General features: G+C 46.5%; 1 protein-coding gene across 1 annotated transcript in view; it reads left to right on the top strand.

Annotated features, from left to right (window-relative positions):
• The window catches only part of eif5 (eukaryotic translation initiation factor 5), an 86,647-nt gene that overhangs the window by 349 nt on the left and 59,080 nt on the right, over nt 1-27,218 (top strand). The window lies entirely within an intron of this gene.

Genomic DNA, 27,218 nt, shown 5'->3' with positions numbered 1-27,218 from the left:
CAATGAGCAAACAAAAAAAGCCACGGTGGCTGGCTGGGCAGAAAACCTGAGAGCGAACGGCTTAATCCTAAATTTAGTGAACGCGGTCTTTAATTTTGGAGCTATAAATTTTATTTTAGTACGAATGTTGTAATCCACGACAATTTGGACAAGAGTCCAAAAAAAAAGGCAGAAATGCACCTTTTTGAAGATTTCCTAAAAAGATCAGGTGGAAGCTTGCAAAGTGGTGGAATTACTCAGGTGGAGGTTGTTGGTGCCTGGAGGAACATGTTCTTCCCAAAGCCCAACATATTTATTCCCTCATTTTGGACCAGCCCCACTCGAATCTATGCTCAAGCCTCACCACACACCTGACAGTGAGGGGGAATAATTACCTGGCTACAATCCTGGCTCCCATTTTTCAAAAAAATTAAATATTCCCAGCACAGGCCGATACCTCAGTCTCTACTCTGGTGCTCATCCCTCAATCCTGTTGTGCAAAATCTTTCTAGAACATACCGACCACTCATGTGGCACTCTGAGCTGGAATAAAAGGGCCCCAGTTCTCAGCTCTCATTCTACACCACAGTATGAATTGATTTTAAACCAAAAGAGAAAATGCTGGAAAATCACAGCAGGCCTGGCAGCATCTGTAGGGAGGGATAAGAGCTAACGTTTCAAGTCCAGCTTTTTTTCTCTCCTTGCTCTTGCTGCCAGACTTGGGATTCTTGGGATTTTCCAGCATTTTCTCTTCTGGTTTCAGATTTCAGCATTCGCAGTAATTTGCTTTTATTTTATAAATTGATTTTATATTTTCCCCATCTCATCACTTGTTTCATCTCCCACCTTGGTATTTGTCACTTAAAATTCCTGCTCCACTCCCACCAGTGTCATATTTAATCTAATAATATTCACAACTTTTGGTTCATTAATACATCTTGGGCGGGATTCTCCACTCCCGCGCCGAAGTGCCCACGCCGTTGTGAACGCCGTCGAGGCTCATGATGGCGCGAAACGGCCCCTATCCCGACCGATTCAGGGCCTGATAATGGGCTGGGAGCGGGGCCGCGTCATTTACACGCGCCAGGCCTTGTCGCTGCGTAAAGGCGGCGCCACATACATGACGCGGCCGGCGCCGCATAACTGGCCGGCGCCAACCCGCGCATGCGTGGTTGCCGTCCTCTCCGAGTCCGCCCAGCAAGAAGATGGCAGACGGATCTTGCGGTGCTGCAGAAGAAAGGAGGTCCTCCTTCAGAGAGGACGGCCCGACGATCGATAGGCACCGATCGCAGGCCAGACCCCATTTGAGGTACCCCCCCGGTGCAGGATCCCCCCTGCCCCCCCCCTCCCGCAGGCCCCCCCCCCAGCGTTCCCGCGCTGTTCCCGACGGTAGCGACCAGGTGTGGACGGCGCTGGGGGGAGCCCGCCGTTTTGGCCTGGCCGCTCGGCCCATCCGGGCCTGAGAATAGCAGGGGTGCCGGAGAACAGCCATTTTGGGTGTCTCGGGCGATTCTCCTGGCCTGCGGCCCGCGGAACTCGCTGGGGCCGTTCCCGCCGCTTGGGAGAACTGCGGGAGGGTGTCGGACCTGCGTCGCGGGAAAATTTGGCGGCCCAGGCGATTCTCCCAACCGGCGCGGGAGTGGAGAATCACGCCCCTTGTATTCCTTTTATTCTAATCCTGTTCAATTATCTAAATAGTGTTCCAGGAAAGCATATTTTATTACCTCCACTATTTATTGATGAATATACGAGAATTCTTTTCAATAAAGTGCCCACTCCTTTACCTTAATAAATTCACGCGCACACATTGGATTAAAAGTCCAAACTCATTACCATACATGACTACTCTCATTGATTAATTTTAATTCATGGCTCAGTTGACTGGTGTGTATCAGATTGGTGCCAACTGCATGGAGATTTATCCCTCTTCTGGCTGGAGTGGATTTGGGGCCGACCTCCTCGCCCTACTCATGGCGGAGATTGCAGTGCAGTGTGTCAAATCTGTCTTCGGGCACAGAAACGAAGACGATGAGACTTGTAGATTATATTTTAATAAAGCCTCCCACTTGGAGCATCCATCCCCCTCCCCCCTCCCCACAGCTGAAGCAGTGTTTTGGCTCTCCATTGCTTTCTATAACAAGACAGTTATCCAACTAGTACTTCCTCCTGCCTTCGTATTGAGATAGGTGGCAATGTCTTTGTCCTATTGAGTTCGTTTGGACCAACACCCCTCTTTTCTGCTCCTCTCTGCCTGTTGTAACAGTTACCTTTCCTCACAGCGCCCTCTGCGGAAGTATACCTACTCCTGTCACCCCCCACTTCTACAACAGCAACAATGAACCTTTATATTGCACCTTTAACATAATAAAACACCCCCAGACATTCTGAAACAAAATATGACATTGAGCCATATGAGGGAAAAATTAGAGCAGAAGAGCACAAACTTGGTCAAACAGGAAGTTTTTAAGGACTGCTTTGAAAGGTGAGATAGAGAGATGTAGAGGTTTAGGAAGGGAATTCCAAAGCTTGTGGGTATGTGGGCCACCAAAGGGGGAGCAATTAACATCTGGGCGGAGCAATTAACATCTGGGCTGCTCAAGAGGCCAGCATCAGAGGTTGTAGGGTGGGAGGTGTTTGGTGTTAAAAATTGGAGTGTTGCTTAAGTGGGAGCCAGTGTAGGTCAGTGAGTGGGGGCCGGGGGGGGGGGGGGGGTGATTGGAGTGGGTGAATGAGATTTGGCATGGGTTCGGATGACAGATATTTAGATCACCTCGAGTGTATGAAGGTAAAATGTTTGAGGTTGGCCAGGAGTGCATTAGAATAATCGAGACAGGAGTTAATGAAGGCATGGATGAGTTTTCAGTGGAAGTTGAGCCGAGACAGGAGCAGATTTGGGTAATGTTACTGAGGTGCTCAGCCTTAGTGATGTTTGGATTGCTAGATGAAAGCTCATCTTACCATTGTAGCGCACAAAGACTCCATGAGACGAATAGAGTGAAGTCGATGAGGCTTTATTAAGCGTGTCTGTTCCCCAGCAGCCCGATAGTAAACTGGCATGCGGGGGAAGGCACCGGCTTCTTATACTTCGCCTTCAGGGCGGAGTATGAGGTCAACGGCCAACCAGGACCCGGGATCTGTCAGCCAATGACATTAGGGCTTCCAGTCCCACATGACCCCCAATACATACTACCACAACCATTAAATATCACACCAAGGTTGTGAACAGTCCAATTCAGCCTCATATGGTTGTCAGGGAGAGGAATGGAGTTGGTGATTAAGAAGAAAGGTTTGTGGCAGAGACCGTAGACAATGGCTTCAATCTTTCCAATATTTAATTGGAGGACATTTCTGGTCATTCAGTACTGGCTGTCAGACATGCAGTCTGATTATTTAGAGACCGTGATGGAGTCAAGAGAGGTGGTAGTGAATTAGAACTGGGTAGCATCAGCGTATTTGTGGAAACTAACATGTTATCAGAAGTAAGTAAAGTCGCCAAACCCCAAATGACCATAGGCTGCTTTCCCCTTTGAGGGGGAGAGCTGACTGGTAGTCATTTAACCTGAGGATCACCACACCTCAGGTGAGGGGCAAGTTTGAGAAGGCGGGACCTTCATAAATAACCTCATTCCCTCTGTTGGCCTTGCTCTGTTTCCCAAACTAGCTGTCCAGCCAACTGAGCTAACCCGGCCCCCCCTCCTATGATGTAGCTGAAGGGCAGCTTATAGATGAGAAATAGGAGGGGAACAATGATAGATCTCTGGGGGATACCAGAGATAAAAGTACCATATGGTGATTCTCTACCTATGAATAAAACCAGCACGGGCAGTTCCTCCCAGCTGGACAACAGTGGTGAGGAATTGAAGAAGAATGATGGGATTAATTGTGTCAAAGAGCCAGGTGAAAAAGGTCAAGAAGGATGAGGAGATATTGTTTACCTTTGTCACAGTCACATAGGTTATTATTTGTAACTTTGATAGATGCATTTTGGTACTGTTACGTGGGCAGATAAAAGGGATTCAAGCATTTTGGGAAGGATGGGCATGGACTTTAAAAGGTTGGAGTTGGGGTGGTAGTTTATGAGAACCGAGGCCTCGAGCTGCTTCGATAAGCTGAAGGGCGATGACAACAGATTTGAAGGACAGAGGGAAAACACCTTAAGGGAGAGAACCATTAACAATGGCAACCAGGAAAGGAAGAAAGTTGGCTGATGAGTAAGTTTATGGAAATAGGATTGAGAGCAGGAGATGGGTATCATGAACAAATTAGGTCAGAGAGGGTATGAGGGGAGATAGGAGAGAAACAAAATATACAAGTTCAAAGCTAGGGCGGAAGGGGGTATCTTTTTAACTTTGGCCTAGCAGGCATTGAGAAGGGGCGAAATTGCAATTGCAGAGACAGTCGATCAGGTGGTCTCAGTCTTGGTGACAAAGAAAAAGAGGTGAGGGTGCAGAAAACTGGGGGGGGGGTTAAGAAGATGGTTTAAAGTAGCCAAAACAAGCCAAGGTTTTCCTTGGCATTCCAGAATGAGCCTGGTACATTAAGGAATTTTTAGATTAAGGCATGACCTGATATTGCTTTATGTGGGTCAACTAGGTTTGGCAGAGATTGGCTAATTCAGTTGTCCGCCACAGCCATTGGAATCTGCATCCTGTACATTTAAAGGAGTGGGACATTTAAAGCCAAATCCGCCTCACCCCCCTCCCTCACCACTTCTTCCACTCCATGGCTGGTGATAGAGTTGATGTTCTTTCAAGTGTGGGGCCTAGGCACATAATTGGAGTAGCAAACAGGGTGCTTTATGCTGTATTTAGCCATGTTAAACCTAATGTGGAAATGGTTGATATAGCATTGGATGTGTTGAATGGGAAAACATTCCTTTTCCCAATTATATAAGTACAAACACAGTGTTAAAAATAATTTGTAGAATTAAATATGCTTTTTCCAGCAGTTTTTCCTGTCTTCAATAATAAGATATGTATAATTTTAAATTTAAAGTCAAGATTACAAAAAGTGAAAAGATATAGGATTGGTGTGGATGTGGGGTTAGATAGAACATGCTCAGTTGATCACAGCTTCAGGATGTAATCTTTATACAAAAATCGACTGTGGAATTCTCCATCAGTGGGATCCTCTGCTTCGCCGGCAGCGCGCCCACGGGTTTCCCAATGGCGTGGGGCTGGTCACAATGGGAAACCCCATTGGCCGGCTGCGGGAACTGAGAATCATGCTGCCGGTGGAGACGCTCCGTGCCGGAAAACGGGGCTGATGGACGGAGAATCCCGCCCAAGCTTTTTAGTTCTTTGTGTGTTTCATATCTCCTGTTATTTCTTGTTCTTTGATGTCAAACGCAGAAAGTACATTTTATTTGAACAGAGTTGATTTGAAAATTTTTGTACAGACTCTATGAGGACAGAATCTTACCATATTTAGTCAAAATGTCAGGCTCAGACTGAAACTGGCGTGTAGCTCTCCAGCTGCAGAGACCAGGGGTGCAATCTATCGGCAGCCAGCGCCCAACTTAGGATGTAACAAGGCCGGCAAATCTACCCAGTGCCCGGGACCTAACGGTCTCGCCTCAGAGACTCTGAGCAGGCACCGTTTAGCACTGGTTTCCACAAATGTGGACCAGGCTTACCTGGATTTGCAGGGGTCTCCCAGGCGATCAGGGCTCTGGGCAGGATGGTACCCTAGCTCCCTGATGCCACCTAGGCACTGGCACAGCCAGCATGGCACCCTGGCAGTGCCACTGGGGCACTCTGGCAATGCCATTCAGGTGCCACCCTGGTGCGCCAATTACTTCCTCATTTGCCAAGCGGAGCTCGTTAGTGCAGGAACCGGGACTAAGTGTGTCCTGAGGCCCAGAAATGAAGCAGAGTCCCGTTAAATAGCGGGGTCATTCTCAGCGCTGCCGGCTAAATGTGCTCGACATAGGATTCTGTTTCATTTCCATTAAATCGCGCCTCAGTTCTCCCTCCAGATCATGAGCCACTTTATAAAAAAAGAGTGGCCGTGGTTTACATCATCATTCTGGTAGGACGGGGCTTGATAGAGGCAGAAGCCGGTCCACAGAAATCGGGGCGCCATCTTTGAAGAGTGCGCCAATCAGAGTGAAGTGTAACTCTTACCACCCCACCACCAAGACAATCATCGCCCCACCACCCCCCTCCAGCCCACCTGGACAATCATATTAAAATTTATTATAATGCATATAAAGGAGGTTCTCACCCTTTGAGGGCATGGCGTCCCTGGCAAGGAGTGGGGAAAATCAGGAAACACGATCTCTCCAGAGAGAACCACACAAATGTTCTTTGACAGCGATTGCTGCCCCCTCTTGGTGATACCATCAAACCCTAAGTAAACTGGCCCTGAAATTACAAACTAGCTCATGAAATGCATTAATTTAAAATTCCTCCCTGCCACTTTAGCGCAGGAGTTAACCCATTTAATAAAGAATAGGTTATTGCTGACATTGAGAGAGCAATTTTACACAAAGATATTAAACATTCACATACTAATGTAGCACAGCATAATTTCAGGGCTATCTGCGTAACAATGTAAATCAACCAGGGTCAATCTAATTAAACACCTGAACATTATCAAACGCTTGCAACATTAATTTACAATAGGATCTTTCTTCAGTATCTTTGATCCGTCTCACTATTTCTCTGCAAAGGGTAACAGCAGACGGGTCGTTTTGTCAACCTCTGCCTGAAAATTCAATTCCAATCCACAAGACTAAAAAGCCTGCAGACCGTGTCAAATAACATTCCCGAATTCCAGCCTAGCAGGAGAATTATGCTGTGGTCATACAAAAGCTGCTACCCTATATCATTTTTGATGCACTGGGGGATTATGAACAATGGTGACTAGTTTAGAGTGCAGAATCAGGACAAACCACTACTGTATCAAACTGAATAAAAGTATTAATTTCAACAGTAAATGGTTGGAGATTTACATGAGGACTCAGTATTTGAACATGATTTAGAAGCTTCAAAAACAGACACTATAGAAGTGCCAGTAGTGTTTAGGAGTGTTAGTAGCTAGTAGTTAGTAGCATCCACATTAATTACTTTGCTTTTACATTAGCATTCAAAATGTTATTCCACAGTTGAAGCAAGTGTGGAGTTTGGCTGCTGGAAATGTTTTGGAGGACGAGCACTTAATCCAGAGCTACTTGATTTCTCAAAAATAATTAAGCATTATTCTGCATGACAAGATTTCTCATTGTGACCATAGTAATGATATTCATAATATAGGAGAGGGCATTTGTGGCTCTGAGAAGGGAGGTGGCTGTCACTGGGCGATGTTGCATAGTGGGTAAAGGCATTTTTAGTTCTTGCTCTCTTCACCGTGAAACGAAATGAAAAAAACAAGAGTCTGATCTGGAAATCAGCATATGCCAATACCCGAATGAAAAGGTTCAACTAAAACAGTAGACCTTTCAGTGCCAAGGTTGTTTCTTTCTTTTCACTACTGAAGGCAGTGTTCAGAAATCAGCCGTTTATTCATGAAGAGTACTTCATGTGCAGCCCCCCCTGCATCACTGTATCCCTCTAGTAACACACTAATCATTTTAGTAATGGTGACCACGTAACCATTGTCAATTGTTGCAAAAAAAACACCTGGTGCATTAATAATGACCATTAGGGAAGGAGATTTGTTCTTATGTGGTCTGGCCTATATGTGACTCCAGACCAACAGCAATATGGTTGACTCTTTACTGCCCTATGAAATGCCCTGGCAAGACACTCAAGAACAGTTGTGACGGGGAAACAAATCCCACATCCCATGAAAGAATACATTTTTAAAAAACTTAGTGAGGAGCAATTCATCCCTCAACTGAACCAATTCACAAGAGAATAGGCTGATGCCAACATCATGCTGGAATAACCAGCTGAGGAAACTCGCTTCTTTTCATGGACACATAGGAAATAGGAGCAGGAATAGGCCATTTGGCCCCTCGAGCCTGCTCCATCAATCAACTAAATCATGGTTGCTCTTCTCAATGCCATACCCCTTGGATGTCTTTACGACCCAGAAATCTGTCGACCTCTGGTTTGGACATTTTCAATGACTGAGTCTCCACAGCCATTTGTGGTAGAGAATGTCAAAGATTTACCACCTACTGAGTAAAGAAATTGCTTCTCAACTTGATCCTAAATGATCTACGCTTTATTCTGAGTTCTAGTTCTCGTAAGAAAAAATACTTTGCAACCACAGCATATCGGCAATGAATGACAATTATGTTAAATGAAAGGGAGCAAAAAATTCTTTATAAATCCTGAAATAATGCAATGTAAAATACCTAAGGCATTGGAAACATGTTGCAGTTTATATTTTCCAAACAATCTTTTGACTGGTTTGTGGAAAAAGTGGGCATTACATTTTTGCATTATAATTATTTTCCTAGAAGCCCAGGACAGTAATTTATTTGGTGAGTTTGAGCTACACAGATTGGGAAAATCTTCAATTCAAACCCTGGTCCACACCGAGTTACCTCCACTTAAGCATTGGTTAGGGCACTATAGTTGACCCCATACTTTTGGTTCAGGTTCTCGCTTAAAGCAACACCTTCTTGAAGTAAACAAGTGCAGATGTTGAGTGAGGACAGTGTTGGGTCCAATTATGAAAGCGCCATCTGTCATACATGATTCACACGTGAATAACAGCCTACAATAGCAAAATACTGAGGATGCTGGAAACACTCAGCAGGTCTGGCAGCATCTGAGGAAAGAGAAACAAGAGTTAACATTTCAGATCTGTAACCTCTCATCAGAAAATCAGAATAACAGCACAAGCGCAAGGTACTGGAATATGCCTGGGCCACGTAACTGTTTCTCAGCAAGTGTTAGTTATTTTTGATGGGGCAAAGAAGGAGAAAATTCCCAACATTAGGTGCAAAAAAGACCATAATGAGATTACTGCTTCTATCATTGTCTCACATTGGATCAGGCTGTAGATGGCTCCAGTCTGTTTGATCCATCCACTTTCAAGATCTTTGTGCTAACAAATATTCAAGAGTGCTGTCCAAATTAAATTCACTAAAGAAAGGTTTTCTTTTAATCAACATAAATGTTAATAGTATTAATGGTATTCCCAAATTCTTCATCAACATGAAAAATGAGGACGTTCCAACATTCTATGATCTCGTCTTTCTATCATTTGTTTTCTTCCGTAATTCCTTTGATCAACACATGTTCAACATCATCTGTGACTCAGAGATAGAGAAAGTGACCCTGCCTATAAATGCACAACAGGGGGAATCACATTGATGCACTTATTTTATTGCAACTGTTACAGGGTGATCATTAAACTTGGCTCTTTTACGAAGCTCAGTAACTGTAATTATTTTCAAAGCAAACAATAAAACCACGACAGGATTGTGTAGGTTTAACTGCACATTAATTCTTACACTGAGAAGTGCTGAAGTTGGTACTCAGTGCTCCAAAATATATTTACATCTGTTCAAAGTTCAGAATTATTTCATAATTAGCTCAGTTGAGAAGTTAAATAACAATAACATCCATATAGAAGTATTTCAGCTTTCAGATATGTGAAGTGAAAAGTCTTTAACTTGATTTATAATATTTGGGATATTGATATTTATATATTTTCTCTACGTTTGAAATCACTGGCTTCAGCTGGATTCAATCCTCACTCAATGTCTACACATTCATTTTCTAGCAAGAACCAATGAATCATAATCAAGCATGGAAACTTTTTTTAAATTTGGAGTGCCCAATTATTTTTTTTCCAATTGAGGGGCAATTTAACACGGCCAATACACCTAACCTGCACATCTTTGGGTTGTGGGGATGAAACCCACGAAGACACGAGGAGAATGTGCAAACTCCACACTTAGTGACTCAGGGCCGGGATTCGAACCCGGGTCCTCAGCGCCGTAGGCAGCAGTGCTAACTACTGTGCCACATGCCACCCTAAGCATGGAAGCCTTGATGAATTTTTGTTCTCTCTAGCCCAGAGTAATGTTGCATACCTACCATAGCCCTAGCTAAAATAAGTTAGCTCAGCACAAGAGATAGGTCTTGAGATCTTCTTAATTTGTATGGCTTAGTTTCACACCAAATGTTGTACTTACCAAGTATGCAGTTATGACAGCAGTGTGTTAGATTTTTGCTGGCTGTAGATTGCAAACATTTCAGAATCTTATTCTATTTATTCGTTGACACCCTTATGGCTAGGTTCATTTCTGCTATGGGGAGGGTTTAGACTAATTCAGCAGGGGGTTGCGCACCAAGATTTGTATTAAAACATAGAAATAAGATACACGGAGGACTAGGAGAAATAGAGCTAGAAATAATACAGAATGAGATGGGATCATAGAAAATTTGAAAAGGTCTGTTGTTAAGTTTGGAGTGCAAGTGTGTAAATGCACAGAGTGTGGTTAATAATAATGCCCTTAAGCTGCACCGGGGGACGAGGCAGGGATGCCCCCACTGCTGTTTGCGCTGGCCATAGAGCCGCTGGCAATTGCACTGAGAGCCTCAAGGGGCTGGTTCGGGGAGGAGTGGAACACAGAGCCTTGCTATACGCAGATGACCTGCTCCTATATGTTTCTGACCCACTAGAAGGGATGGGAGAAATTATGAGGATTCTGGGGGAATTTGGCCGGTTTTCGGGTTATAAATTGAACATGGGGAAAAGTGAGATGTTCGCGATCCAAGCAAGGGGGCAGCAGAGGTGACTGGGGGAGCTGCCATTTAGAGTGGTAGGGGGAAGCTTTCGGTACCTAGGCATCCAGGTGGCACGGGAATAGGAACAGCTACATAAGTTAAATTTGACCCGACTAGTAGACTAAATGAAGCAAGATTTCCGAAGGTGGGACATGCTCCCTCCATCACTGGCTGGAGGGTACAGACAGTGAAAATGACGGTCCTCCCGAGATTCCTGTTTGTCTTTCAGTGTCTCCCCATCTTTATTCCACGGCCCTTTTTTAAACGGGTAAACAAGGTGATCTCTGGCTTTGTATGGGAGAGTAAGACCTTGCGAGTAACAATGGGGATGCTGGAGCGTAGCCGGGGGTGGGCGGGCTGGCACTGCCAAACTTTAGTAATTATTATTGGGCGGCAAATATAGCCATGACTAGGGAGTGGGGGGGATGGGGTGAGGGCTGGGGGAGAGGGTCGGGGTCAATGCGGGAGCGAGTAGAGGCGGCATCATGTAAGGGCACGAGTTTGGGGGCATTGGTAACGGCGCCTCTGCCGTTCCCACCAGCATGGTACTCCACCAGCCCCGTGGTGGTGGCGGCCCTGAGAGTCTGGGGGCAATGGAGGAAATACGTGGGAGCAGAGGAAGCATTGGTCTGGTCTCCAATCTGCAATAATCAGCGGTTTGCCCCGGGGAGGCTGGATGGGGGGTTCCGGGGATGGCAAAGAGCAGGGATCGAGAGGATGGGAGATCTGTTTATAGAAGGGAGCTTTCCCAGCCTGAGGGAGTCGAAGGAGAAATTTGAATTGACGGGTGGGAATGAGTTTAGATACCTGCAGGCGCGAGATTTCCTATGCAGGCAGGTCTCAACCTTCCCGCTCCTACCACTAAGGGGGATACAGGACAGGGTAGTTTCCAAAATATGGGTGGGAGAGGGGAGGGTTTCGGATATTTATAAAGAACTCATGGGGTCAGAGGAAACGCAGACCGAGGAGCTGAAACACAAATGAGAAGAGGAGTTAGGAGGAGAGATAGAGGGTGGTCTCTGGGCGGATGTGTTGTGCCAGGCTCAGCCTGATACAGTTTAAGGTCATTCATCGGGCACACATGACAGTGGCCCGGATGAGCAGGTTCTTTGGGGTAGAAAACAGCTGCGCAAGGTGTGCGGGAGGGCCAGCGAACCATGTCCATATGTTTTGGGCATGCCCGAAGCTTAGGAGATTCTGGCAGGGGTTTGCGGATGTCTTGTCCACGGTGTTAAAAACAAGGGTGGCACGGAGTCCAGAGGTGGCGATTTTCGGAGTGTCGGAAGATCTGGGAATCCAGGAGGAGAAAGAGGCAGACGTTCTGGCCTTTGCCTCCCTGGTAGCTCGGACACGAATACTCTTAGCTTGGAGGGACTCAAAGCCCCCAAAGTCAGAGACCTGGCTAACTGACATGGCCAGCTTTCTCTGTCTGGAGAAAATCAAGTTCGCCCTGAGAGGGTCAATGTCGGGGTTCGTCCGGAGGTGGCAGCCGTTCGTCGACTTCTTTGGGGAAAATTAACCGTCAGCGAAAATTAACCGTCAGCAGAGAGGGGGGGGGGGGTGTTGGGGTTTAGATTCATGTATAAGAAAGGTGGGACCTGTGAGGGAGGAAGACGGCCTTTGCACTATGTTTATATTTGTATGTACACTGTTTCTTCTGTTATTGTTATAAAATTATGAATTTCTCAATAAAATGTTTATATAAAAAAATAATAATAATGCCCTCTACAGAAGGAGGTCTGCCGCCCTTACTTTGGCTGGCTAACATTGGACTCCAGATCCACAGCAATGCAGTTGTATCTTAAATGCCCTCAGAAATGCCCTAGGAAGCCTCTCAGTTGTACCTAACCTTTAGAAAGTCAATAAGGAATGAAACCGAATGGACCACCTGGCATCGACCTGTAGGCACCGGAAACGATAAATTCAGCCCTGTCGATCCTGCAAAGTCCTCCTTTCTTAGCATCTGGGGGCTTGTGCTAAAATTGGGAGAGCTGTCCCACAGATGAGTTAAGCAACATCTAAAATCATACTCATGGAATCATACCTTATAGTTAATATCCCAGACACCACTATCACCATTGTTATGACCGGTCCCCAGACGGGCCCCCCAAATTTGTTACCCTGGATGAGATCCTTCCATTTGTTAAATTCCAGATGTGATACCCCCAAATTGTTATGCCCCAAGGTGAGGCAGGGTGAACTGGCTCCCTTTCTTTATTCAACCTCCTCGTTGAGCAGGTGTCGCAACAAGATTACTTCAAAAAGGATCCCTTCCCTTTGCGTATCCCTTGATCCAGTCCCAATATAGTTATGTTTTAAAAGGAGCCAATTTAACCAGGCTTTCTTCAGTTAAAGAAAGAGTGAGTTTATTAGTTATTAAACACAAGGAAAACATTTTTAAAACCTGCACATACATTCACACAGATTAGAAATGAGAAGCAAGAACTTCCGGTTGCGGCGATGCACTGCTAAGCCGCACGTTTTGGCAGCTCCCGTTCTAACGGACTTTTGGGCTCTTTTTGGGAGCCCCAACAGAATTCTTTTGGACCAAACCCAGTGTGGGGTGATGAAGGAAGGAGTCCCCCCGGGTGGGTATGGAAAGGATCGGTGGTAGTGGCCAGATTGCGAAGGATCCTTTGGAGCAGCGGCAGAGAAGAGAAGGAAGAAGCAAGATGGCGGCGGATGGAGCCCAGACGACATGGGGGCCGGACCAGCAGGAATTACTCCGACGGTGTGTGGAGGAATTAAAGAGGAGGTGCTGGCGCTGATGTTATTGGCAATCGAAGGGCTAAAAGAAACGCAAAAGGCCCAGGCGATAGAGCTCCGTGGGGTGAAGGCGAAGGCATCTGAGAACGAGGATGAGATTCTGGGCCTAGCGGTAAAAATGGAGATGCACGAGGCGCTACAGAAGAGATGTATCGAAAGGCTCGAAGTCCTGGAGAACAGTCCATTCTGGGTCTCCCCAAGGGAGTGGAGGGAGCTGACGTTGGGGCTTATGTGAGCACGATGCTCCATTCGCTAATGGGAGCTGAGGCCCCCTCGGGCCCCCTGGAGGTGGAAAGGGCTCACCGGGTTCTTGTGAGGAGACCAAAGGCTGGAGAACCACCAAGGGCGATAGTGGTGAGATTTCACCGCGTCACCGACAGAGAGGCGGTTTTGAGCTGGGCCAAGAAGGTACGGAGTAGCAGGTGGGAGAATGCGGTGATACGAGTGTATCAGGACTGGAGCGCGGAGGTGGCGAGAAGGAGGGCGAGCTTTAATCGGGCCAAGGCGGTGCTTGACAAGAAAAAAATAAAGTTTGGGATGCTACAGCCGGCGCGATTGTGGGTCACGCACCAAAGCAAACATTACTACTTTGAAACGTCGGATGAGGCATGGATCTTCATGCAAGAAGAGAAATTGGACCGGGACTGATGCTGTGGGGGAGACGATGATGTCGATGTATAGAAATGTAAATTGGGGAATGGGAGGTTCACAGTATCGGGACGATAGACGGGGTTTTTTCTCTTCTTGACGGGGGGACACTGAGAAATGTGGGCGCCGGTGGAAAAAGGGATTGGGGGGGGGATGGGGAATGGGGGAGCTGCGCCATGGGGGGCGGGGCCGATCCAGGAAAGCGCGGATTTTATCCCGCGCTTGGGAGATGATGGCGGGAAGATAGGCGCAAGAAGGATGAGAGTTCCACACACGGGGGGGGGGGGGGGGGGGTCAAGGAGAGAGCGGGTGAAGCCGGGGTCAGTTGGAGTCAGCTGACCTTCGGAAGCATCATGGGGGGAGTAACCATGCTAGATGGGGATCTAGCGGAGGGGGGGGGGGGGTCAACTGGGTTGCTGCTGCTGGGAGCAAGAGGGAGCTGGCAAGGGAAGAGGTGGTCGGGACGGGAGTGCGCCGCCTGGGGGACGGGTGGGTGCGCGGGACCTGGACGGGGGACTGGCCTAGAATAGGGGATGGCTAATCGGTGGGGGGGGCGGGGGCCGGGGGGGGCCCCCCCAATCCGGCTGATCACGTGGAATGTGAGAGGCTTAAATGGGCCGATTAAGAGGGCCCGAGTGTTCGCGCACTTAAAAGGACTGAAGGCAGACATGGTCATGCTTCAGGAGACGCATCTGAAGGTGGCGGATCAGGTTAGGTTAAGGAAAGGATGGGTGGGACAGGTGTTCCACTCCGGGTTGGACGCGAAAAATAGAGGGGTGGCGATATTGGTGGGGAAACGGGTGTCGTTCGAGGCTAGGAATATAGTGGTGGACAACGGTGGTAGATATGTGATGGTGAGTGGCAGACTGCAGGGAATGGAGGTCGTGCTGGTAAATGTATATGCCCCGAACTGGGATGATGCGGGATTTATGAAGCGGATGCTGGGACGTATCCCGGACCTGGAGGTGGGAAGCCTGGTAATGGGGGGGGGGGGATTTCAATACTGTGCTGGATCCAGGGTTAGATGGGTCTAGATCCAGGACCGGAAGAAGGCCGGCATCGGCCAAGGTGCTCAGGGGGTTCATGGAGCAAATGGGGGGGAGTGGATCCGTGGAGATTTGCCAGGCCGTTGGCCAAAGAGTTTTCCTTTTTCTCCCATGTCCATAAGGTATACTCCCGGATAGATTTCTTTGTTTTGAGCAGGGCACTGATTTCGAGGGTGGCAGGAACGGAGTATTCGGCCATAGCCGTTTCAGACCATGGTCCGCACTGGGTGGATCTAGAACTAGGAGAGGAGAGGGAACAGCGCCCACTCTGGCGACTGGATGTGGGACTATTGGCGGATGAGGGGGTCTGTGGAAGGGTGCGGGGATGTATTGAGAGGTACCTGGAGGCCAATGTTGACGGTGAGATCCAGGTGGGGGTAGTATGGGAAGCGCTGAAGGCGGTGGTTAGGGGAGAGGTGATCTCCATTAGGACTTACAAGGAGAAGAAAGAGGGCAAAGAAAGGGAGAGATTAGTGGGGGAGATTTTGAGTGTGGATAAAAGATATGCGGAGGCCCCGGACGAAGGACTATATAGAGAGAGGCGAAGACTTCAGACGGAGTTTGACCTGCTGACCACAGGGAAGGCAGAGGCACAGTGGAGGAAGGCACAGGGTATGAGATACGAATGTGGGGAAAAGGCGAGCCAGCTGCTGGCCCACCAGCTTCGTAAGAGGATAGCGGCGAGGGAAATAGGGGGAGTCAGGGATGAAACGGGAACTACGGAGCTGAGAGCAGGGAAGGTAAATGAGGTGTTTAAGACCTTTTATGAGAGCTATATAGGCCCCAACCCCCGGAGGGAAAAGAGGGGATGCAACAGTTTCTGGACCAACTAAGGTTCCCGAGGGTGGAGGAGCAGGAGGTGGCAGGTCTGGGGGCGCCAATTGGGGTGGATGAGGTGACTAAAAGGCTGGGGAACATGCAGGCAGGGAAGGCCCCGGGACCAGATGGGTTCCCGGTGGAATTTTATAGGAAATATGTGGACTTGTTGGCCCTGCTGCTGGCGAGAACCTTTAACGAGGCCTGAGAAGGGGGGACTCTACCCCCGACAATGTCAGAGGCGACGACATCACTAATCCTGAAGCGGGATAAAGATCCGCTGCAATGCGGGTCATATAGGCCTATCTCGTTCCTGAATGTGGACGCCAAGTTGCTGGCAAAAGTGCTAGCGACGAGGATTGAGGATTGTGTCCCGGGGGTGGTACATGAAGACCAGACAGGGTTTGTAAACGGGAGACAACTGAATGTCAATGTGCGACGGCTGTTGGGGGTGATAATGATGCCCCCAGCGGAGGGGGAGGCAGAGATAGTGGTAGCGATGGATGCAGAGAAGGCATTCGATAGGGTAGAGTGGGAGTATTTATGGGAGGTGTTGAGGAGGTTTGGGTTCGGGGAGGGGTTTGTCAGTTGGGTCAAACTCCTCTATGGGGCCCCAGTGGCAAGTGTAGTCACAAATCGGCAGAGATCGGAGTATTTTCGGTTACATAGGGGAACAAGGCAGGGGTGCCCCCGTCCCTATTACTGTTCGCGCTGGCAATTGAACCACTGGCCATAGAGTTGAGAGACTCTAGGAAATGGAGGGGGGTGGTTAGAGGGGGAGAGGAACATCGAGTGTCACTCTACGCAGATGACCTACTGCTGTATGTGGCGGATCCTGTGGAGGGGATGACAGAGGTTATGCAGATATTGAGGGAGTTTGGAGATTTTTCGGGATATAGGCTTAATATGGGGAAGAGTGAGCTTTTCGTAGTACACCCCGGGGATCAGGGAAGAGGGATAGACGGCCTGCCGTTAAGGAGAGTGGAAAGGAACTTCCGATATTTGGGGATTCAGGTAGCCAAGAGCTGGGGAACTCTACACAAACTCAATCTGACGCGGCTGGTGGAGCAGATGGAGGAGGATTTCGGGAGGTGGGATATGCTGCCGCTCTCACTGGCGGGCAGAGTGCAGGCAGTAAAGATGATGGTCCTCCCAAGGTTTCTTTTTGTGTTTCAATGTCTCCCCATTTTGATCACTAAGGCCTTTTTTAAGAAAATAGATAGGAGTGTTGTGAGTTTCGTGTGGGCAGGGAAGACCCCGAGTGTAAGGAGGGGGTTCCTGCAGCGCAGCAGGGACAGAGGGGGACTGGCGTTGCCGAATCTGGACGACTATTACTGGGCCGCCAATGTGGCGATGGTTTGCAAGTGGATGAGGGAGGGAGAGGGGGCGGCGTGGAAGAGGCTGGAGATGGCGTCCTGTAAAGGAACGAGCCTAAAGGCGCTGGTGACGGCGCCGCTACCACTTTCCCCGAAAAGGTATATCGCGAACCCAGTGGTGGTGGCAACCTTAAGGATTTGGAGGCGACCTAGGGGGGTGACGGGTGCCTCGGTGTGGTCCCCGATCAGGAATAACCGTAGGTTTGTCCTAGGAAGGATGGACGGAGGGTTCCAGAGCTGGCATCGGACAGGAATTAGGAGATTGAGAGATTTGTTTATTGACGGGGAGTTTGCGAGCGCTGGAGGAAAAGTATGAGTTGCCCCCGGGGAATATCTTTAGATATATGCAAGTGAAGGTGTTTACGAGGCAACAGGTGAGGGAATTTCCACGGCTCCCGACACAGGGGATCCAGGATAGCGTGATTTCGGGGGTATGGGTCGGGAGGGCAAAGTGTCCGAAATATATCAGGAGATGAGAGACGAGGGGGAGGCGCTGGTAGAGGAGCTGAAAGGAAAATGGGAAGAAGAGCTGGGGGAGGAGATTGAGAAGGGGCTGTGGGCTGATGCCCTAAGTAGGGTAAATTCCTCTCCCTCGTGTGCCAGGCTTAGCCTGATACAATTCAAGGTTCTACACAGAGCACACATGACGGGAGCAAGACTGAGCAGGTTCTTCGGAGTGGAGGACAAGTGCGGGAGGTGCTTGGGAAGCCCGGCGAACCACACACATATGTTCTGGTCGTGTCCGGCACTGGATGAGTACTGGAGGGGAGTGGCAAAGGTGATCTCAAAGGTGGTGAAGGTCCGGGTCAAGCCAGGCTGGGGTTAGCTATATTTGGGGTAGCGGAAGAGCCGGGATTGCAGGACGGGAAAGACGCCGATATTCTGGCCTTTGCGTCCCTGGTAGCCTGGCGAAGGATCTTACTTATGTGGAAGGAAGCAAACCCCTCCGGCATGGAGGCCTGGATAAACGACATGGCAGGGTTCATAAAACTGGAACGGATGAAGTTTGCATTGAGAGGATCGGTTCAGGGGTTGTCCAGGCGGTGGCAACCGTTCCTTGACTATCTCGCGGAACGTTAAGGGAAAATAGATCGTCAGCAGCAGCAGCCCAGAGGGGGGGAGAGGTGGGGGGGAGCACTATTTCTTGTTACTTTGCTAGTTCACTATTTTATTTAAATAATGTAACTTATTAGTTATTGTGTTATCTCTTATGTTGATTTGTAAAGTGGAAAAATTGTGTTTGAAAACTTTAATAAAATATATATTTTTAAAAAAAGAAATGAGAAGCAAGTCCAGAAAAGTTTTTTTTTAAAAAGATATACAAATCAATCTTTGACTTATAGGTGAGGAGTAGATGGTAAAAGCTGCAGCTGCTTTATATTTGTGATTCCAGTAGTGCTGACTTCTGCAGTTAAGTAGTTGATTCCGCGGTCCAGGGTCCTGCAGTTTAGAGCAGAAGTTGGCCTACTTCCTTTTCACCTGTGGCTTTGCTGACTTGGCTTGCTTCAGTAATCAGAGGGCGAGTGAGACCTGTATTTTTACCTGCAGGGTGACTGCTGCTGTCTTTTTGCTTCTATGTCACACACTTTGACACACCCAGCACTTAGCAACACACCAAGTTTTGCAGATAGCATTTTATCCCAGTATCCTCTGTTAGATTACCGGACAAGAACCCAACTATTTGCAATTTTTAAACTGATGAAATATTGCTGCACCTCTGGAGTGATAACACTATATAACACCATTTGTATTGAAATACAGAATGAACCACATTAGCAACAAAGAAATAGCTTTATAGTTAACAGTTACAATAGTTCTTAAGTAAAAGAGAAAGCATTAACTTACTTCCTAAACCTATCACTATATTTCAATTACCACTTATGAATAAAGTTAACCAGTTTTCTACTTGCTTCTCTTTGTGCAGAATCTTTGGAGAACCTTTCAGGACCAAACTGAAACACCTCTGTTAGATGAACATTCTGGGACCAACTAAGTTTTCCACCAGACAGACCAGACTCCCTCCCATTAACTACATCATCCGTACCCAAAGCATAAGGCATCACTTTGTCTCTTCTTACAAGATGTCGCTTGACTTGTTTAGCCAGGACCAAACAGTGTACCTGAACAGGCGCCGGAATGTGGTGACTAGGGGCTTTTCACAGTAACTTCATTGCAGTTTTAATGTAAGCCTACCTGTGACAATAAAGATTATTATTATTACACAATACCCCTCACAAATTATCTACACCCAGGGGTCCTTCAAATGTAAACAATATTCTATTAGCTAGCTACCTGTAAACAAGTAAATGGTTCTCAAGATCTATTAGCAGAACACTTCACCTGCAAATCAATGATTACCTCACTTTAATCACCGCTCTAGCAATCATACTGTCTGTATGCATCTTAACCCAAGTTTTAATAACATCAATGCACAAAATATAAAAGATGACAATTTTTTACATTCATCACATCTGTATTTTTGGAAGGCGGAAATCCACAAACCAGTCTGAGACATCACTTAAAGGACTTGATTCCTGCTATGTGGATAATCAGTTTCCATTATCTCCACAAGTGATGGCAGTAAGTTTTTGTATGGCTTTCATGCCTTTGAGATGTCCCTGTTTGAAACAAAGGGTGTCATATTCTATTGTCTCTCTCTTAGTATCACCGACATTGGAGCAATTCAGACAGAGAATGAACTTACATTGTATGTTCCTTTTTAAAAACACATCTCGCATATCTTATTTGAATGTCCTATATGTAATTTGTTTTTTTTTAATCTATTGTCATAACACTATCCCTGGTATGTCCTGGTCTCACCTGTAGGACAGACCCAGCAGGTGTGAAGGCACAGTGGTACAAAGTCGGGCAGGAGTTGCCCTGGGAGTCCTTAAATCAACTCAGGACTACGCACCACACCGCCACCCTCCCCTCAGCTGATGAATCAATATCCTTCCATTTTGAACACTACTTGCAGGAAGCACTGAGGGCCTCAAGGCTGCAGAATATTCTCTGGATGGGAGACTTCAGTGTCCATTACCAAGAGTGACACAGTAGCACCATTACAGACTAAGCTAGCAGCGCCCAAAGGACATAGCTGCTAGACTGGGTCTGCAGCAGGTGGTGAAATATACTTGATCTCATCCTCACCAACCTGCTCCTGCTAATGCATCTGTCCAAGATGATATCACATGAAGGTTACCCACCATTGTGTTGTGTGACACTACCACCTTGCTAAATGGGATAGATTTTGAATAGATCTAGCAACTCTAGGCTGGGCAGGTTCGATCCCGGCTCTGGGTCACTGTCGTGTGGAGTTTGCACATTCTCCCCGTGTTTGCGTGGGTTTCGCCCCCACAACCCAAAGATGTGCAGGTTAGGTGGATTGGCCACACTAAATTGTCCCTTAATTGGAAAAAATGAATTGGGTACTCAAAATTTCTTTTTTTTATAAAGGGAACTGAGTTACTGGATCACTGAGAAAGGTATGTTGCAAAACTAGCCAATTTAAAATGTTAATTTCATCGCAGATTTTGTATTAGTAAAGTAAAATGTAAAATGTGGGACTCTGTATTCTGGAATCTTGATAAAAGTTTTAAATGAAAATAAAGAAATATTAAGAAAACCTGGTAGCTACACATTGAAGAACATCCAACAAACAGATCCATTTTCAAGGCTTGTCTTTATTGATGAATCTTAACTTCAACTTCAGCCTGTGCAACAAACTCTGCTCTGACCAGTTCCGATAAAAAGTCACTGATGTGAAACGTTAACTCTTTTTCTCTCTTTACTCATTCTGTCTGACCTACTGAGTATTGCAGCATTTATTTTTTTTTCATCTTTACTCCCTTACCCCTGATATTATCCACATTCCTGGCGACTGTCTCAGGCTGACTCACTGATTCAAATATCAATGTTCTGTTAGATCCTGAACAGGGTTCCTGAGCCCATATCCCGTCAAATGCAAAGGCCACCCACTACCACAGAATGTTAAGTAATGGGATAAGAGACATTGCAATTAGTTGGCTCATTTATGTTAAGTATCCATTAATTGACACTGATATGTAAAGGGGCTTCAGGTGGTCTCTGGCAGGTGGTGTGTTGTTAAGAGTTTTGTGCAGATGCTGTGGAAGTGAAATAAATGATGTTTGGTGAAAAGGAACAAGAACTTTAGACTCTTCATTTCACAGCAACTAAAATGTTTAGCAATGGTAGCAAAGGATGGTTGCTGCGCAAATGTGAAGGTTTGAAAGATACAACTTTTCCTGATCAAACCAAGGAGTGAGTGAGAAGGAAAAAAAAAGATACATGGCTGAACCCTGGATAAAGATGGCTGGATGTGACTATCCTCCCTTATTTTCTGAAAGGGAATCGTACGACCAATGGAGAAGTGTAGTAGTTATGTGGACTAAAGTAACTGCTTTGGGAAAGAGAAAACAAGGTATGGCATTGGCTCTTTCTCTACCATATGGCAGTAAAATCCGAAACAAAGTGCTTTCGAAGCTGGAATTGAAAGAGTTAGACTCAGAAGAAGGTCTGGAGACTTTATATTACATTATATGGATAAGATTTATAAGCAAGATGACTTGTTAAGTGCGTATGAAGCATGGTCGGATTTTGATAAGTTCTGGAAAATGGAGGATATCTCCATGGAAGAATATATAATGGAATTTGGCAGACTATATAAAAGGCTACAGAAACACAATCTGGAATTTCCACAGTCTGTGTTGGCCTTTAAATTACTTGACTGTGCTAGAGTGAGCAACATGGACAGGCTCCTGGTTTTGACAGGAGTTCAGTTTACTGATAAGGATACCTTATTCAAACAGATGACAAAAGCTTTACAAAAGTTTCTGGGGAAACATTCGATTCTGATGGCTCTGATGACCCAAATAGGTCAGCCTGCAATAAGGCAGAATATGGAAGATACACTAGTAACAGGGTGGCAAAATCGTATGGCTACGAACAGGGCTCAAGACTATAGACGGAGACCGAGACAAGGAAATTATGAAGACACAAACCCAGTTAGAACCTACAATAGGAAGATGAACCCCAGAAATGCACGGGGCATGATAAATCGATGTTTTCTCAATACCATTATGCTTTCAACTGTCCAACTCGTTATGATAGAGTGTTTGAAGCGACACATGACACGGAAGAATTTATTAAAGGATGCAGGAGTAAGGGATGACGATTATACTAAACTGATAGAACAGGTTAGTGACCGCTGTGAAGTTTGTAGGAAGTACAAAAGGACAAAAGCACGACCGATAGTAACCCTAACTTTGGCCAGGGATTTTAACGACATTGTGGTCATGGACCTTAAGATCTGAGATAAAGCAAATAATATATTTATTTTGTATTTTGTAGATTTAGCAACCAGATTTAGTCAATCAACGATTGTACGAAGTAAAGAAAAGAGAGTAATTCTGGATCAAATCGTGGAAAAATGGATAGGGACAGGAATGGGTCCACCGGCAAAATTCCTCACTGACAAAGGGGGAGAATTTGCTAATGATGAGTTTAGGGATATGTGTGAAAACATGAATATCAGAGTTATGAATACGGCTGCAGAAAGCCCATTTAGTAATGGTGTCTGTGAAAGAAATCATGCTGTCATCGATGACATGCTTCAGAAAATGTTGGCAGATCGACCAAATTCCAGGCTAAATTCAGCTTTAGCAGAGGCAGTACATGCAAATAATTCATTGCAGATGGTTGGGGGCTATAGTCCTTATCAATTTGTGTTTGGTAGAAATCCTAAAATTCCGTCCATTTTGGATGACTAGCCTCCAGCTTTGGAGTGGACTACAATTAGTTCTGGTTTTGCTGAACATTTAAATGCATTACATAGCAGTAAAAAAGCTTTTTTGGAAGCAGAAGTCTCTGAAAGAATTCGCAGAGCTTTAAGACATAACGTACAGCCATCAGATGCCGTTTTTGAGCAAGGAGACATGGTATACTATAAGAGAAACAATTCTAATGAATGGAAAGCCCCAGGGAAGATCATAGGCATAGATGGCAAAACAATTATTTTGCAACATGGTAATCAAACTGTTAGGGTCCATTCATCAAGGATAATGGGTACAGATTACAAATTTTCAAATTTAGACAGAGCAGACAGACATGACGAGGAACCAGAGTTATCTGGTACGCATGTGTTACAGAACTATACGGACCAATTAACTGATATAGACAGGGTTTCTGTGGAGGAACACAACACTTCTGGTGAATTAAAACAGGCCATTTTTCCGAAAGGGCAACTGCCAACAGTTGGTACAAAAGTGACATACTTGTCTGAAGGGTCTAGTCAATGAAAGGATGCAACTGTTATTAGTAGAGCAGGGAAGGCCACTGGAAAGTATAAACATTGGTTGAATGTACAGCATTCAGGGTAAGGAGTCAAGGCAATGGATTGGGAAAACGAAGTTCAAAAATGGAGGGCACAGAAACGCAGTGCCAGTTCAGATAGTACATCGGATAGTGAACAGGTCCACAGGAAAAGGTCGAGAACTATTGAAAGGACACCCCACAGCAGAAGGGAAAGATCAAGCAGTAGCAGTACAGAACGAGATACCAGGTGGGAGAGGGGACGTTGTTTGTCAAGATCTCGGAACATGAGTAAGACTACGAATACTAATAGGAGTAGAAGCCCACATGCATGTGAGATTTTGGTGGCTTCAAATAAATTAGATGAAAAAGTTATCAAAGAAGCTAAACAGCAAGAATTGCATAGTTGGAGTGAATTTGGGGAATACACGGAAGTACCGGATAGGGGACAAAGAGCTCTATCCCACAGATGGATTTGCACGGAAAAGGTTCTTCCGGATGGAACTTATAAGGCAAAGGCCAGGCTCGAGGCAAGGGGATTTGAAGAAAACTTAGAAGATCAGGATTTAAGGGTAGATTCACCTACAGCAGGAAAGGTTATTTTAAAGATCTTCTTGGCTCTATTAGCCACAAAGGCATGGGAATGCAAATCTATAGATATAAAAGCTGCCTTTTTGCAGGGGCATCAGCTCCAGAGAGACATTTTTCTCCGTCCTCCGAAAGAAGCAGCTAACACAGAAGGGGTACTCTGGAAGTTGAACAAATGTGTATATGGATTAAATGATGCATCTCGAGTCTGGTATTTTTCGGTAAGGTCAGTTTTGTTAAAGTTAGGCTGTTGCCAGTTGAAAGCAGATCCTGCAATGTTTTACTGGCACTATCAAGGAAATCTTTCTGGCATTTTTATGATGCATGTCGATGAGTTTTTGTGGGGAGGGACTAGTGATTTTGAAGCTATTGTAACCTCTGGTTTGAGGAAAGAATTCAAGGTTGGAAGTCAGGCTTCCGGTGCATTTAAATATATTGGACTGGAAATTGGACAGACGAAGTTAGGGGCAACTTTACGTCAGCAATCTTATTTGGAAAGCATCACCTGTTGCCACCCAAAATGGCTGATTCCCGATTAGAATGGTCAAACCCCGATCTAAAATGGCGAACGAAAGAGGCTGATGGGAAAATCAGCCAACGGGACTCAAACGGACAGCTGGAGGTAAAACAGTGTATTCGCCTCTGGGGAAGTCGGCCTAGACCGATACCTGCAGCCATCAACATCACAACAACCCAGCCATCTGCATATTAAGCAGCCATCCCCGGGAACAATTGCTACACATTAGCAACATAAAGCCGATCCAGACCTTTCGGCGCCAGCAAGGGCTGACACAAAGGAAGGTAGACGACCACTTCCCGATCAAGGAATCGCCCCATTATTGGAGCATATCGAACCAAGTGATTGGGACCAAGTCCAATCACTTGGAACCAGGTATGAGGTCCGCCCTGAGAGGCGGGAAGCCCCTGGAAACTATAAGAATAGGGGCCAAGTTCAGATCGGCCCTTCTCCTGCTCGCAACCTTCGAGACCCTTTGACAACGAAACAAGTAAGTCTTACGCCAGCGATCGCTACCAGATAGGTGCTCCAGACTATCGACTCATACCAGCCTTTTGAATCCCGCAGGCCAGACCCAATTCGATAGTCCATTTGTTTCCCTGACCTGGTGGGCTATCTCCAAAGTTAAGTATTGGCCTTTAGTGGTAGGTAGTAGTCTAGAAGTAGGATTATTGTATAAGTATTTATTGCTGTATGTAATAAATGATCATTGATTTAACCTTTACTAAGCGGTGTGCTGCATTATTAATCATTACTTGAGCTTGAACCACGTGGCGGTATCAGAAAGATACCTGGCGACTCGTGAGCAAAGGTGACAGAATTAGAGCTAATAAAACTAAGGCAAATAAGAGCAACATTTTGGCGACATCCTGACGGGACCCGATCTAGAAGTGGAAAACCACTCCGGGAGAACCCAAGAAATTTTGAATTGGAATCCAATTGGAAACAAAAAACCACAAGTGTTCAAGCAGTTCTGGTTAATAATTCACAATTCGGAAGCGTGTATATGCATGCGTAACTAACAGGGCTACAAGGTAAAACTGATAGATTTTTGTTGCGTCAAAACTGTCGGAAATCTGTATTTTCGGAAATTAGCGCAAGCCGTACCCGCATCTACGACACCACCTTAGCCCTCTGTTCCAAATTTAAACGAAGCAAGCGGATAGGAAAGATGGCCATGCAGGCAATGCAACGCCTCATGAACCCCGAGGAATTTGCGGTCGCAGCGACCAGCAGCAGTAGAGTGGGACAGTATCCCATTTGGGAAGAGGAAATCCGGAAATACCTCAAGGGCAAAGGATGGCCCATGTGGAATGATTTCTGCGATAAGGAAGAATCAGGTCCCGGAAGTATAGGGCATACTTGGTGGGAGAACATGAGTGAGATCCATAAGAAGAGCTTAGCAAAAACTCGCAAGCCGATGGCAATCGTGTCCTGTCTGGCACAATTGCGAGGCACAGAGGAGGTCATCAAGACGCTCCGCAAAGAAGTAGAGGGCATACATCCAATGAGTAAAGTCCATGTATGCGAGGTTGAGAAAGAGAATCTGGAATTAAGGAGGAAATTAGCAGCAAAGGACGAAGAGGTGGCTGACGCCAAACGGGGTCACCAGTCTTGTCTGCCGCATTTGAGTAGTTTCCAGTCCCAGTATGAAAAGGCTTATCAGGACACGCAGCGTGCAGTCCTGGTGAGGAAAGAAACAGAGAAGCAGGTGGAGACGCTACAGAAACAATGTAGTGATCTCAAGGCAGCCTTGAGAGCGCTCCACGCTGCAACCACAGAACAAAGACAGAGCACCATAGACCATGCAAAGTGCCGGAAGCAAATTGCAGACCTGCAGTCACTGCTTTCTGTCCAGAAGGGATTTCAAGAGACCTTTGGGGAAAAATTAGACCAGGAAGACGGCCCTGATTGGGAAGAATTACAGGAAACAGCGCAGAGATATGTTCAGGGAACATGTGCGCAGGGAAAGTCCCAAAGGAGAAAAGCACCCCCACCCCCCACACAGCAGGTAATTCAGGCTCCCATGAACCCTGTAACAACCCACCGCACAGCCACATCAGACAAGGCGGAATTCCTATATTCCACCCCCCTAACAGTGACCTAATTACGGGACGCGTGTGCAAAAATCACACCGTTCCTCCCCGCTTCAGACCCACACCATTTCTTTGCCACCGTCAAACATCAGGCGACCATGTACGGCCTGGATGAGAGAGAGCATGTAAAGCTCATGGTTCTAAGTTTGGATCCATCGGTAGCAGCAGCCCTTCCCGACCCACAGAACGTAGGAGGAGGCACCCTTGCAGAAATGCATACCGCAATCCTGGATGCGATGGGGTATAACCGGGGTGAACCCGTAGATGGCCTAAATAAGTGTAGGCAGAAGAAGTCTGAGCACCCCACAGCGTTTGCAGGACGCCTGTGGAGTCACTTCGAAGCCGTTTTTGGAGACGTAGAC

The sequence above is a fragment of the Scyliorhinus torazame genome, chromosome 2, assembly GCF_047496885.1.
Source record: "Scyliorhinus torazame isolate Kashiwa2021f chromosome 2, sScyTor2.1, whole genome shotgun sequence".
NCBI classification, from domain to species: domain Eukaryota; kingdom Metazoa; phylum Chordata; class Chondrichthyes; order Carcharhiniformes; family Scyliorhinidae; genus Scyliorhinus; species Scyliorhinus torazame.
This window is presented reverse-complemented; position numbering and strand designations above follow the sequence as displayed.